This window comes from Thalia democratica, chromosome 1 (genome assembly GCF_965202585.1).
Source record: "Thalia democratica chromosome 1, ktThaDemo2.hap1.1, whole genome shotgun sequence".
NCBI lineage: Eukaryota > Metazoa > Chordata > Thaliacea > Salpida > Salpidae > Thalia > Thalia democratica.
The window spans coordinates 70,974,941-70,990,156 of NC_139165.1; positions in this window are offsets into that span (position 1 = coordinate 70,974,941).

The window sequence follows — 15,216 nt, forward strand, 5'->3', positions numbered from 1 at the left end:
AGTCTAAAGTTGAGTTTAAGGTAAAAACTGTGTTAAAAGATACTGTAAAGCTACTTCAAATGTGTTTTTTTTTATAGAAAATTTTTGATGATGACAATAAAATTTTATCTCTGTGGTATATTTTTTGTTTCAAATCAAAATTTTTCTGCTAACATGTAAAAATTGTTCAAAATTCCAGGATTTTCCAGGTTTTTTTTTCAAAATTTCTCAAACTCTAAGTTTTTCCAGATTTCCAAGTTTTTTAACAACCCTACAATTACAACAAAAGTATAGTGACATTTTAATGTACATTTATTGTAAAACTTGTTACAGTAATTTAAAAAACCATTTTGAAATAGTTTTGCAACATTTTTATAAACAAAAACTTTAGTTTTAATTTTATATAGATATATTTTTAAGCTTTATATAAAACAAATTTCAGATTTACATCATAAAATCTTACCAAAATTTAATTAAGTTGTCAAAATTTTCAAACTTTTAAACTGTTTTTTTTTTATATCAGAGTTGTTATTCCTGAATCAGGAGTTTTTTTTTTTTGAAACAACCATGATATTGAAAAAAAATGATGAATAAGTAAAAAATTTTAACAACTTTGTTAAATTTTGGTAAGATTTTATAATGTACAACTGAAATTTGTTTTATATAAAGCTTAAGAATATATTTGTATGAATTAAAATTAAAACTTAAATTTTTGTTTATAAAAATAATGCATAAGAAGCTCAAAATAGTTTTCATAAAAACTTCAAAAAGTTTTTATTAACTTTTCAAAATTAATAAAAATCTTATTTTTTAAGAAAGCTGGTTAAAAAAGAATTAAATATTAAACTAAATCAACTAAACCTCATTCAAAACCTTTCTTAAGATTTTTTGGTTATCTTCTATTTTAGGAAGTATTTTACTCATAAAATTTATTATTTTCAGAAGTACTTTTTGACATTATATTCAGTTTTTTATAATTATTTACAATTACTATCAAAGTTTTTTACAATTTTGTTTTAATTAATTAACTATATTATTTAACTTTTTATTATCACTGTTACCCCTAACACTTGGTTGGTAGCTTTTTTTCTTTTTTATTTCAACCATCAATTTTTATTTAATAATTTTTCTGTTTTTTTATAATAATAGCTCTCATAAACTTTTTATAAACGTTTTATTTTTTAAATTAGTAGCCCTGCTATTATAAAAAATTTAATATAATGTCAAAAGTATTTCTGAAAATTATAAATTTAATAAGTAAAATACTCTTCCTAAAATAAAAGATAACCAATTTTTTTATATCTTAAAATTTTCCCTAGATTTCTATAAAAAAACAAAATTATCTTGAATCAGCTTGAGTTTGTTTTTTAATTCAAAATATCCTGAGATATCTTGAGCTATCTGGAGTCATCCTGAGATTTAATACACAAGCTTGATACTTTTAATAAAAAATAAAATAGTCTGACATACAAAAAAAACTTGAGTTTAATTATTAAATTTACTAAAAAATAAGAAGAAGCTTAATAGTGAACACTAACAAACAAATGTTAAAAGAAAATTAAATAATTTAGGAACCTATAAATGCTTAAAATTCAAAGTATGTAGATTTTATTAAAAACACTTATCCAAAGCCTTTTAAACAGGGTGGTAATTGGTTTTTTTAAGAAAATCTTACAGGTTTTCTGACTTTCTTCCAGGGTTTTTAAAATACAATTTTTTTGTCTTACTTACAGATAAAATCAAATTTAAAGGTTTTATATAGTAAAATAATATTAAATTGATATTACTTTACACGTGTTGTTTATTAAATAAACTACTAAATGTTACAAAAAATCATGGATAAACAATATTTGTACCTTATTTCAATTTAATTGGTTTGTACTTAAAAAATTGTTTATAATTCCAGGTTTTTTAATTATTTTTGTTGAAAACCTAGGTCTTTCTTAGCTTTTAAAAAATTATAAATTCAAGAAATGTTTTGCTTAAATTCAAAATTACAAATTATTATTTCCACTTAAATGGCCACCCTGATTACAAATAGATTTTTCTTTAAACTAGGTATAATTAGTATCAACCATTAATACTTACTTGCAGTTTTTACACTATCAAGGATTGTAATATTTCAAGTTTCAAATTTTTTTTTGTATAAAAATAATTGTAAAAAAATTTGTAAAAAAAAAAAATTTAAATTTAAAAATAAAATGCAAACAATTTATTTTAATTTAATATAAAGCAAATACTTAAATTTTCAACTGTCATATAACAACTTAATTTTAAATAAATTATTATTTTATTAAAAAGAGTGAAAAAATAGTTTCATAAAAATTATATTTTCTTATTAAGTTGTGCTTATTTTTTAATCTATGAAACTCAGCAAATTTCTTGGTGGGGTTATACAATACTCTACTTTAAGCACCAACTTATCTAATCTTCATTGGAGTATAAATTGTAGAATTAAATATTTTTTTAAAGTGAAACACTAACAGTATTTTCTACGAAATCAAAGACAAAAAATAAAAAGTTTTTTTAATTAAACTTTTTTTTAAGTTTTTAAAACAAAATAAAAAAAGTAAAAGTTATCACTTTAATTAGAAAAACTTCTATGTAAAAAGAAAATTACCAACTAGGTTGAACATTGTTTATTTAATAATTATTAGTTTTTTAAGAATATTATTCTTAAATCCAGTGTTTTTTTAGATATTTGTATGTGTGCGCAGCCGTTGTGGCTATAAGAACATAGCCAAAAAATACTTGATAATGACATTTTAAGTTAAAAAAACAAACGGTTTTTAAGTATTCAGAATTGATTTTTTATAAATCTTTGCAACCATGATATACAGTGTTTTGAATAACTCCTAATATTAAAAAATTCACAAAAACTTATACGATAATAAACTCTGATATTTATAGTGTTAAGCATATTTAATTTACAATCAGACTAAATAGTAACGGTCTATTTTACACTGGGTACTTCTTTGGTGAAACACTGTAAGCAAACAGTATATTTAAGTTTATCGATTTTTAAACCTTTAATTTATACAACTAAGTTTTCAACTTATTTGTTTTGTTAATTTCATCACTAAAAAAAATTAAATACCAAGTCTGTTTGCATTTAATAAAAAATATTTACTACCTTTTAGTGTCCCTTTAATTAAACTTATTTTCTTACACTCTTTTAGAATCTAAATGTTAAAATTTTTGGTATATAACTTAAACACCTAAAGTATTAGAATAACACTTGAAAAAAAGAATATTTGATAGTGTTAAAGTGTTTTTAGAAATTTTTTTTAATACAGTACAAAAGCTAGTTAAAACCTGTAAGTGTTCTTTTTAATTTTTAATATTTTGTGATTACGTTAAATATTTTTAGCAATTTTTAATATTCATATACACTCTTTTTGTTTTAAGCCAACTTAATTAACTAATGGCTGTTTGAAAAGCTATTTTTTTAGAACAAGGTGCTTTTTTTAACTATATCACTATAAAATTGCAAAACTACTCTACTTTACAAAACTACCATTTATTTTAGGTAAAAGAAAACATAATAAAAGAGAAACAAAAACAGTCTTTATTATTAGCTATATACAATGCTTTTTTTTAATTTTTACTATGTGATTATATGTTTGTGTGCTTTCTGTGTAACTAAGGGTAAATTTAATTCTACTGAACTATTTGTATTTAAAAACAATGGTCTAGTTTAAATATAACTGCATATATATCTTATAAACTTTACTTTTTAGTTGCCAAATGTTAATCAGCAATGACCGCATAATAATTCAAGCATTATTTTTTTATTTGAAACATCGAAATGTTTAATCAGTACTTGGAACTCTTTATTAGGAACTCTTGTTATATAAAACAAAGAAAACTTTGAAATAACGTTCTAAAAGTAGCCAATTATTTTAATAGATCTAGTAACTAGAATAAAATCATTACTAGATAGTAGTTACGCTTTCAGCTCTAGACTAATTTAATTCGTATAACTTATAATATTTGAATTTTAAAATCGCAGCTTATTATGTATTTTATTATTTTTTTTTTAAATTTCTGATTTATTTAGTATTTGAAAGAAATCATTAAAACAGTTTTAGTTTGTTAGACGAGAACAAAGTGAAGATGAAAAACCAAATTTCTAACGTTGAGGCTTAATGTAGAATAATCATTTACCAATAAACACCTGCTGAATAATCAAACTCGTGTGAAGAATCTAAATACTTATATCGATTTAAATAAGCATTCTAGTTTTCAGTTTTATATATTAAGCTTATCTATATGTTTAATAAAGCTCTTTAACCGAAAATTTGTAAACAAGGAGGTAATTTTTACTTAAATTTAAACATACAAAATGAAGCACGACGATTCAGATTCTAACAATTTACGTTACGAAATTTCGAGTTCTGATTACTATGAGTTATTGCGAGTAAAATCAGTAAAATTTATGTTTTTAAGTTTTTTTACCACAATACTTTTATTGTTTGGACAAACTAGTACATAAAAAAAAAATATTTAAAGTTATTTTTTAAAGATATGCTTTCCAAACTTTTATTAATCCTTGAAACTTTTACATTTCACTTTTGTAACATTTATTGTTTTAAAATAAGCTTTTTAATATTTTTTATGGTAATCTTAGATATGTTTTATTTTAACATTTTTAACTAAAAATTTACTTTAAACAGCTTTGCAATAAGTTTTTGTTTTGCTTATACTCAAAATACACACTAAACTAATGGTAGTAGTGTTGAAATTTGAGTATAAGTAAAAACTATTTGTCTCTTAAACTAACAGCTGTCTTAACTATTTTTCAAAGTCTTTTCAATCTCACATTCTGTACAATTTTTAGTAAATTTTACTCACGGTATGGTTTGCGCAAGACAAAAATATATTGATCAATTCTCCAAAATTTCTTTAAAAATGTTAATTTTTTTTATAAAAAGATTAAATGTTCTGATGTGACCAAAATTATCACTTAACTTTAAGCTGAGCAAAATTTTACAAAACTTTTATTAGAATAGGTTTATTTAGTATTAAAATTATTTGTAACTACATTGTGTCATAATGATTTGTTTATCTTTGCTAGAAACAAACCAAAAAATTAAAAAAAAAAAGTTTTTTTTTATGTGTTTAAAAAAAACTAATAAGTTTGACATTGTCTTACATCCTAGAAACATAAACATTATTTTTAGTTCTTAAAATATGTTTATATTCGTTAAATTAAAAAAAAAGCAAATAGCTAAAACCAAACGTTAAAAATTACTTATTATATTGTTTATTGTACGATAAAAAAAGCGCTCAAAAAGTTTGGTCTCAGGACTTGGTGTACAAAGGAACCTTTCGGTTATCGAATCGTACACCACATATTAGATAGCTAGATTCTTTAGAAAGGTTATAAAATACACTTCAACTGCCTTAAAGCAAGTCTTTTCCCAGCTATCCTAGGTAAATAGTTTTGAAGTTTTTATTAATTATAAAGATGATTTTTACTTACAAATGACAGAATGTAAGGTGTAAAGTAATTTAATCGACAAACGAAAGTAATTAAAACAAATGTACTGCGTAGAAAATGAATGAAATCGATCAAAAGCCTTATTATAAAATTTAAAGATAAATATTATTAGTTTAAAACATTTTCTTAACAATTTTTTACTGTTACTTAAAGTTTCTATCAATGAAAACTAATAAATTACATTTGAAAAAAATGTAGACAATGACATTTTAAATTTCTGTCGTACTTAGGTAAATAGAAACAGATTTAAAAGCTATATTTAGCTATATATTTTTGTATCATTTAAAAGTAAATTTTTCTAGAAATATTTAAAACCGTAGAAAGAAAATATTAAAAACTAAGCTTTTATAAAATAACACCTTTAATATATATTTTTTTGATATAAGAAAACTTATTCCTTGTTCGACAAGCTACTTAGCAAATATTTATTGTATAATTTTAAATAATCAGATTTCCTCAGATAGTTCACAGAGTTATTTTGATCATAAAAGTTCGTCGTTTTCGGTTTTTTCATTTGTATCACATCAAGCCTTAACTTCTTCTGTTCTTCTAAAAAAGAAATCCTTTCGATCAAGCTCGTTATTTTCCTTCTGTCCAACTTTGCGCTGCTCAAGGATTGCCCCTTTCTAATGAAGGACTTTTTCTTGACACATTTTTCTAAAGTCACTTCGTTTTTGAAAATATCAGAGCTAAACGTTGGATGATTTAATTGTCCTGAATAACCAAGTCTTAATTTGCGGATCCTTGTTTTTTCTGTATGTCTTTGCTGGTCGAGCAACAAATCTTGTCCACACGAGCTTTGACTTTCAAGCGTGATGAGCTTGCTTTTTAGAACATTTGGTTTGCTTTTGGGACGCTTTAACTTGCGTTTGTTTTCATTTTTTGTAGTTTTATTATTTTTATTCGAGAATTGGTGGTTTCTGTTGTCGTCATTTATCACTGGATTTTCCCTTGCTTGAGATTTAGAAACTATAAACATTTTTTCGTCTCTGTTACGTGTTTTGGGCTTTTGTTTCTTTACATAATCGTCAGAGTTGTTGCTGTCTACATTGTGCACCTTTGGAGTTTTTATAAACACCTGAATTACAGGTTTGTTGACTTTATTACCACCGCTTACTTTCACATCAGCTTCCTTATCTTCAACATTTACATCGTTGTTTTCATTTACAAGCGTCTCAGAATTGCTGAACGACTTTGAATGTTTTGTGTTTTTTGAAATTGAACTGATTGTGCTTTTCTCATCTTTAAAAGAGCTTCTTTCAGCCAAAATTTTAGAGCTACTGTTATTCGGTTGACTAGTTTGGCTTATTTTAGCTCTTTTATCATTTCCACGAGCTGTTGTTGAAAACGACTTCAAGCTCATTCTTTTCGGTATCATTTCAAGGTGTTTTTCGGTACTTTTTGGTATATGATACATGTTTGAAACTTGCGACTCGTCATAGATGTTTTTTCTTTTATTTTTCATTAAAAACTTCTGGCGTTCAGCTACTTTTTTGTTTAGCAAAAACGTATACCCGTAGTTTGTTGGAAACGGGAGTTTTTCATTAAGACTGGGTTTAGAGCTATATGTTTTCAGTGGCCTAAAACTGTTACCCTTTATATTAATATCGACCTTATTAAAGTTGTTTTGGGAGTTGTCATTAACTTTAAAAACGGGCAGGTAAGTAATATTTTTTCCTTCATGTTTTAAAAAGCCCTTGTTCCCATTGTGTAAATTGTTTACTTTACTGACATTTTTTATAGATTTTGTTTTCAAATAGCTGCTTGGGAACGGGTCGTTTAACTTTTCATTGACTTCATAGTTTGATACAACTGGTATACGAGGCAACGTGTTGCTATTTGCAGAACCTTCAATCAATCTTCTTTGTTTGCTTACTGTGTTTGCTACTTTTCTAAGCTGATTACTGTTTGTTTGCTTTAGTGAGCTAACTGTCATCGTATGTCGAAAGTCCATGGTAGTTATATTTAAATTATAAGCTTTAAAAAAGGTACATATGCTAACATTTTTAGCGACTATCTATTTACCGATATTTTTTGCTAAATAGGTATTAATAAAAAAGATACTTTGAACTTTAAAAAGTTTAAATAATTTAAAATCATTTTAATGAAACAATCTAGAATACTACTGTATAAAACACACCTAGTTAAAGTAAAAAACTACCTTAAATTTTTCTTTTTTACCAAACACATTTTTTCTCAAAAACAAAATAACCTTTATAAGGTATTAAAATTGTTCAAATGTAATTAATTACTTTATTCAAAAAATGAAGCTAACAATTTAAATTATTTACACAACAAAAAAATATTTTTCACAGCTGCTGTTCACCATTTTTTTTCTAAATTTTTAATTTATGTCTGATTATAATATAACAGAGCAATAACACCTAATTTACGGCATTATTTTACTCATTAGCAAAATTGAAAACTGTTTTCCATATTTTTAACGCTAAAAAAAATTATTTAGTTGATTTTTATCTTTAAAGGTCTTTGTTTGGTTTAACCTTTACTTAAAATATACATGGGTATTTAAACTTTGATAATCAAGCAAAAATCTGAAAGTAAAACAGTATTAAATAATTAAACAGTAAAAACCACTTTAAATTAATACTAAAAAACGAAATCTAGTTTGTTTGGTAGTGTTCTTTCACCAAAAAAAAAGCTAGTATGTGATGATAATTTGTCTAAAATTTCAAAGTTCTTTTCTGTTTGTTTTGAATAGGCAATCGATGTCTGTTTTTGTTACGATACGTTAGCTTTAGAAAGATTTAAATTTTATACAAGTGTGATTAAATTGAAATTATAATAAAAGTTATTGAAAAAAATTCAATGATAAAAAAGCAAGTACAGTAATCTCTCGCTTATTTACGCACATTGTGTCCACAGAAAAAGTGCGTAAAGATACGAGAGATCGTAAAGATACGAGAGGTACCAAATATACTTACTACAATGGCTGTTTTTTGATATTGCTCCTAGTTAAAAGTAGATTGGGGACTTTTCAATTTTTAAAAATTTGTTAACTTTGTTTATAAGTATGAAAACAAAAGATAAAACTATAAATATATGCATCAAAAAAAAAGTACTTAAATTTATACAAAACAATAATTCTGTAAAAAATTTTTACTAATTTTAATAATATTTAAATTTTATCTTTATCTTTATTTATATGTGACTTATTTAATACTAAACATTTATATTCTATTCTACTTAGCAAATTCAATCTACAATTAAGCATTTGTTTACAATTAAGAAATGGTGTTGTGTCTTTTTTAAAGTTTGTTTCTATAGCCTTTTACAAAAATATGCATTTGGTGCTGTAATGGATTTCTTCTTTTGAACAAAAATATATAAAATATAAGAAAAATGTTTAATAAAAATTGTTTATGTTACTACAACTTTTTCTAATTTGAAGTTTGCCCACATTAGGATAAACTTGTCTTGCATTGTACTAAAGTTATATCAATGGATTGTTTGAATAGGAATGAATTTTCATGCCATAAGAATTTGAGAAATTGAGTTTTTTTATTTATTAAATAAAAGGAGGGGTGTTAAGACATCTAAGCTATAAAGGTCAAAGCCATAGAGTACAATAGGCTCCTTATGGAAGGAACAAACTAAAAATTCAAAAGTATTAATTAAATAAAAAATCATCACTGTGTTTTTCAACTTATTCACTTCAAACTTTTTAAAAGTCTTTTGAGAATATACAATAAACCTAATTTGTGCAGTATTAAAAAAAATAAAAATTTCATTTTTGAGTTTTTTAGAATTCGAAAATGCGTAACTAAACGAGAGTGCGTAACGTCACGAGTGCGTAAAAATGCGAGAGGTTACTGTATGGTGATAATATAATTAAGCAAGTTTTGTATACTTTACTTATTTACTTTACTTATCAACAAATTAAAGTTGGTTGAAAAACCACTCTTTTAAAAAATAAACTAAAAGTTAGTTAACAAACGAAAGATATCTTTCTAAAAAATAAACAAATAAAATAAAATAATCTGAAAACTCTACAGTAAGCAAAATTTTTTAGCATACCTTATTTGTGTAAAGACTAGAACTAAAAAAAAACTTTCTGATAATTATACAATTGTATAAATTAACAACAACTTTTTAAACATTATGTTAAAAACATTGTGTTACCAAAATACCACTTGTTACAGAAACTACTTAAAATCATTTTTGCGTATTTTTTCTCTTCAGACTTGTTTGCTATCTACTCTTAGTGATTGACATAGAAATAAACAGTTTCAATTTGTAAAAACGTCACTGTTAGTACTAACTATTTATTTAAAAAATCTTTACTTTTTATCAATTTAAGTAGGTAATAGTGATGTTTTTATGAATTGAAAACAATTTTTTTTTAACTAAGTTTTTATATCAAATATTAAATATTGTTTTACCAAATCAAATAAAGAGGTTTTTTTCTTTTTATATAGTTTTATTTAAGATAAATTTGTAATTAAAGTCTTTATCAAATTTTATTTTGGAATTTTGGCTTATTTTTATTAAGATTTTGTATTTATTTAAATTTTTCTTATAGATAAACAGTAGTAAAACAGTATAAAAATGCATGTTCAAGTCTAGTAGTTGTAACTTTAAGTGCAATATCTACACTATCAGTAACCTAATACTATTGTCCTGAAAAAGACGTTAAAATGTATTCGTGGTTTGCGACTCGATAACCGAAAGGTTCTTCGTGCACCAGGTCATAGATCCAAATATTTTGGCCATTTTTTGTCGTTCAATAAACTAATAATATTTTTGTTTAAAGATATTATATTGTAAACAAGTTTAAGACAAAAAATTTTTGTTAGTTACAATTGTAACTTAATCTTATAACTAACTAAATGAAGTACTAAAGGGTTTTATAAACGGAATTAGATTATTGAACTTGAATGTTTCCTTTAACCACAATGCATTCTTTAAAATACAGATGTTTTTTTTAGATATTACATTGAAAAGGTTTTGTGCTTAGTTAAACCGAAGTTAAGTAGTCTATCAAAGACTTCTTTATATAATATATTAATCAAAGATATTTTAATAAAGTTTTGTTTATTTTAGGTAAGAATTTTACTAAACTTTTAGTTAGAAATACAAAATGATAGAAAATTTAAGAAAAAAAAAAAAAACTTAAGTAAGTAATGTTTGCTGAATGATAAAAAAGAAAGCGCTCAAAATATTCCGTTCTATGACCTAGTTTACGAAGGAACCTTTCGGTTATCGAGTCGTACACCATTTGGATACAGTGTAACGTCTTTCCAGGACAAGCAAATATTTATTTTGAAAACACTTATAGTCTAAGATCAAAGATCAAAAAAATATTTAATTTAACAAAAAATACTTAGTACTTGACAAAAAATAATAACTCAGTTTGAAAAAACAATAATAATAAAACTTTTTAAACAATAAGCGTTGCTAAAAATTTTGTTATAAAATTATTGTAGTTTGTTTAAAATTTTAATTTGTTTAATTTTTTGATGTTGATAAAAGTTTGGGTGTTAAAAATACATACTAGCACAAATAATATAAAATGGTAAAATATTCTAAGAACATTTTAGTACCTACAATTTTGGAATTGTAAACTGATGACTAATGATAACGTTTCATTGAAAGTTTAAAAAAATCGGCAAACAAGTTAATAGAACTACTTGAAATAAATAGTCTATTGTTTTAAAAAGCTTGTGTTAAAATATTATTTAAAACTAGGGAGGGGCAACTTATCTAGTCGGTAGGCCAGAACAACTAGAAACTTTTCTTTTGAGGACAGGAACCGAGGACAGAAGTCTAAACGGGTTGCGTACCTTGAAAAACTGTACCAGATGCGTTTCTAGGGTTTTTTCTTAATTCACAAGTTTTGCCTTTTCTATAATAGAGTATTTTCTATCGAAGATTTTTACAAAGCTCTTTAAAATCAAAGTAAAAATATACTATATTCATACACAAGCTGATTTTATAGTATAAATAAAAGTGAATTTTTCTAAAATTAATCTTTGACTATACAAATATTTTTTCATATATACTTTTAAAACAGTTTTTTTATTAGCTGTCAACCAGAGTTTTGTTATAAAACTAGCTGTTATTGAATATCTATAGCTTAACTTTATCCGAAATAGTTTTTTATGTTAACTTGTTTGTAAACTTTTACATAAAGTTCGATCCTGTTTTACTATATATTTTATTATTAAATGTACTTGTTCAAGAAATAGAAACTAACTAGATGTGCAAACTAAATTGACACTTTATTGGAAGTTTTAGAATGTATCATGAAAATTAACAAACATAAATAAAACAATAGTAAGTAGTATTTTAATTAAAAAAGTTGGTATATCTCAGATTCAGCTAGAGAATGCAATATGAAGATCAATAAAAGATTTTTAAAACTCATAAATTTAAGGTTCGACACAATTTTTATAAACTTTGTTATTTCGAGAACTTTAAGCTTAACGTTTTTTGAAATAAAAGTATCTTTTGTTCATGAATTTATTTAGTTTCAGTTAAATTTATCTACAAAACTTTAAATTTAACCATAAAAATTATTGGTTTTAGCATTAATCTGTAGCAGACATGGTAACATAACAAGCGTCGCAATTTAAATATATAGCTATCATAAAATACCCGACAGTAGGATTTTTAATCTCAAATGTAAATAAACTTTTATAAATAGTTATAATAATTAATTTTTAATCTTAAGATAGGTTTTCTCATTCTGAAGATATCAAAATCAATTTAAGCTAAAATATTTTTAGTTTTATAATTTAAACCTGTGATTTTTTTTATAGCCACAAATTAATACTTTATAGTTATTTTTTTAATAGCTTTCAGCCTATACTTTATAACTCTCATTTGTGGACAAAGCATGCACAAAACAAAACTTATTTTTATATACTGTAAGGAAGAGACTAAATTATTTCTCTAAAAATGTTGTTTCTAATTTTTTTGATTAAATAAGATATTAAAACGTCTAAGTCTAATGTACCTCGAAAAACTTATGTACTTAACTTTATTAAAAAATAATACAAAAAATAATAATATTTAATAAATAATGATGTTGAATAAAAGGTTAAGTTACAAAATCAAAATTGTAATTTAAAATTTTACTATTCTTTTTTTATAACTTTAAGCCAAAAATATTTAAGAAGAACTTCATTTTTGTTAATGAAAAAATAATAAAGTATTATGTAAAAATATTATTATAAACTGTTTCAGTTTTACAATCAAGGTGTTAAAATATTTTTAGTACATTGTAAATTAAAACATTAGTCATTTAACATTTTAGTAAGTTTATAACAACAAAAGTAATAAAGATTAACTTAATTAATTTTATCCAATGTAAAATATATAAAAAAAAGTAGCTATATTTTGTAACTTAGCATTCTGGTTACTATGGCAATAAAACAGCTGTAATTAGTGGTTTTCAAATTTTACCATGCCTGATCTGTAGTATATATTAAATATAAAATGTTTTAAAAAGATAAAGCAACAAACTTAGTGAATGCTAGTAAATTTATTTAAGCAATTAAGCTTTTAAAAGTTATAAATTTATTATGACACCACAATGAATTCTTAATTTAAAATTGAAAAAGTTGATTGATGATAGCGCACCAAAAGATTATTAAACGATTTTTTTTTATGTTTCCTGTTTTGTGAATTCAAAAACTCAGTAAAAGGTATAAAAAATCTTAAATAATATGTGAATTTTTTTGTAAAACTACGTTTAAAGTAAATTTTATTTTACAAGCTCCACAGAATTCAAGAAACCAGTCTAACTAAACACGGCAGCTTAACTGTATTACAAGAAAAATATTTTAACAAAATTACAATAAAAAGTTATTTAATAAGATCAACTGTATAGTATACAAAAAAATAAGTCAAAATACATTTTATGTTATTTGTTAAAAAATGTTATATTTGTTTAATTAGGATAATATGTTTTAAAGCTAAAAATAGTTCGCATTATAGTTGCCAGATTCTTATGAGATAATCTTCACGTAATTACTAGAGCATCAATTTCAAATTCTACAATAATATAAACTTTTATTCAGTATTCAAAATTTTTCGTTTCTGGATTTCTGACAACCCTGCTTCAAGGGGCATACGTTTCCTAAACCTCTATTTTAAACTAAAACAAAATATATATTTTTATTAAATATGTTTTTAAGTAAGTAGCTTATATTTTTTATTTAAAGAATTAATTTTGAGTTTATAATCAGTTTGAAATTTGTATTCCTTTACAAAAATCTTATTCGTATACTTGCTTTAAGTTTCATAATTTTAGTTTGTTAGTAAAAAATTAAATTTTTATCCATGAAACACCACTAAATAAGTTATGAGATCTTAATCTTGTGTATATATTTACCCTTTTACCTTTATGTTTCACACATTGGTATTACATTGCAAACTACAATCTTAACAACTAAAGAAATTCTGACGGACTATGGCATTATTTTAAGAAAACAAAGTTTGAAAGGTCTGAATTTTGAGTTGATTTGTGAAAAAATATTTAATTAAAGCTATAATTTTATAACTAAATGAACTATTAATTTTCTTAGCACATCTTACATTGCTACTATTTGATTAACAAGCATTTTAACTGAAATCTTGTATAAACTATATAATATTGCCAACTGAATTAAAACAAAATTCATTCAAACATACTTGTGAGTTTTACTAAACTCAGTTTTTGAGTTAGTTTTGCAATTAGTTGTTTGATAAAGTGAATTTACATTTGAAGTTTAGAAGTAGCACTGTGCTACTATGCATCAGGTTCCAAGATAATAGCTGTTAACTCTGCTTTGCAGTGGGCAGGGTTGCCACACACTCAGGGAATTTTAAAGTTATAGAAAATCTAAGGGAAACTCAAGGAATTTTGATTCTTTTTTTTAACTCAAAGGAATCTCAAGGCAGTTTTGGTTTTTATTTTTTTAAATTTTCAGGGAAATTTTAAGATTTTTCTAAAAATCTCAGGAATTTTTTTTCTAAATCTAGAATGAGATTTAGTTAATCAAGTTTCAATATTTTATTCAACAAAATTAATTTTGTTATTTTTAAGTGCTTATTTAGAAATTTTTTAGACTTGCGGCTAGTTCTTCAATATTCTTAGAGTTTACATTGTAATTTTTTATAAATAATAACATTTTTAAGCAATTGAGAAAAGCTCAGGGAAACTCAGGGAAGTTTAAGGTTACTCAGGGAAGATTTTCTGACTCAAAGAGTGGCAACCCTGAGTAGGGTCTTGAAAGAAAGAAAAATGTGAACTATCACAACTATGGTCAATGGATTGGTGTGGAGAAAGACCTTTTGGTCATCAAGCCTCACACCTTATATGTGTTAATAACTTTGATAAGTTTTACTTAAAACTTTGACAAAATTTAATTTTAAGTGATGTATGATTTTTTTTAACATGAACTAATTAAAGAAATTAATTGCACTCTTTTTTAATACCATTACTGCCAATATTAACCATAAAAATCATAGTCTACCATGGGCACCACACCGTCTCCTCCAAAAATTTTGATTTTTATGATCATGTACGTTCACATTTTTCTTGTTGCCCTCTCTACAAGAGTCTGGTATCTCTTAAAAAAATTATATATGGAAAAAAGCTATAGTTTTTGTTGTTGTTTTGTATGAAATATGGTCAACAGCTGTGTTTTTCAAACAAAAGAATAAACTGTTTTGTTTAAGATGTATATTATTTCTACTGATGAAGTTTTGTAATGTATTTAAAAGGTTTT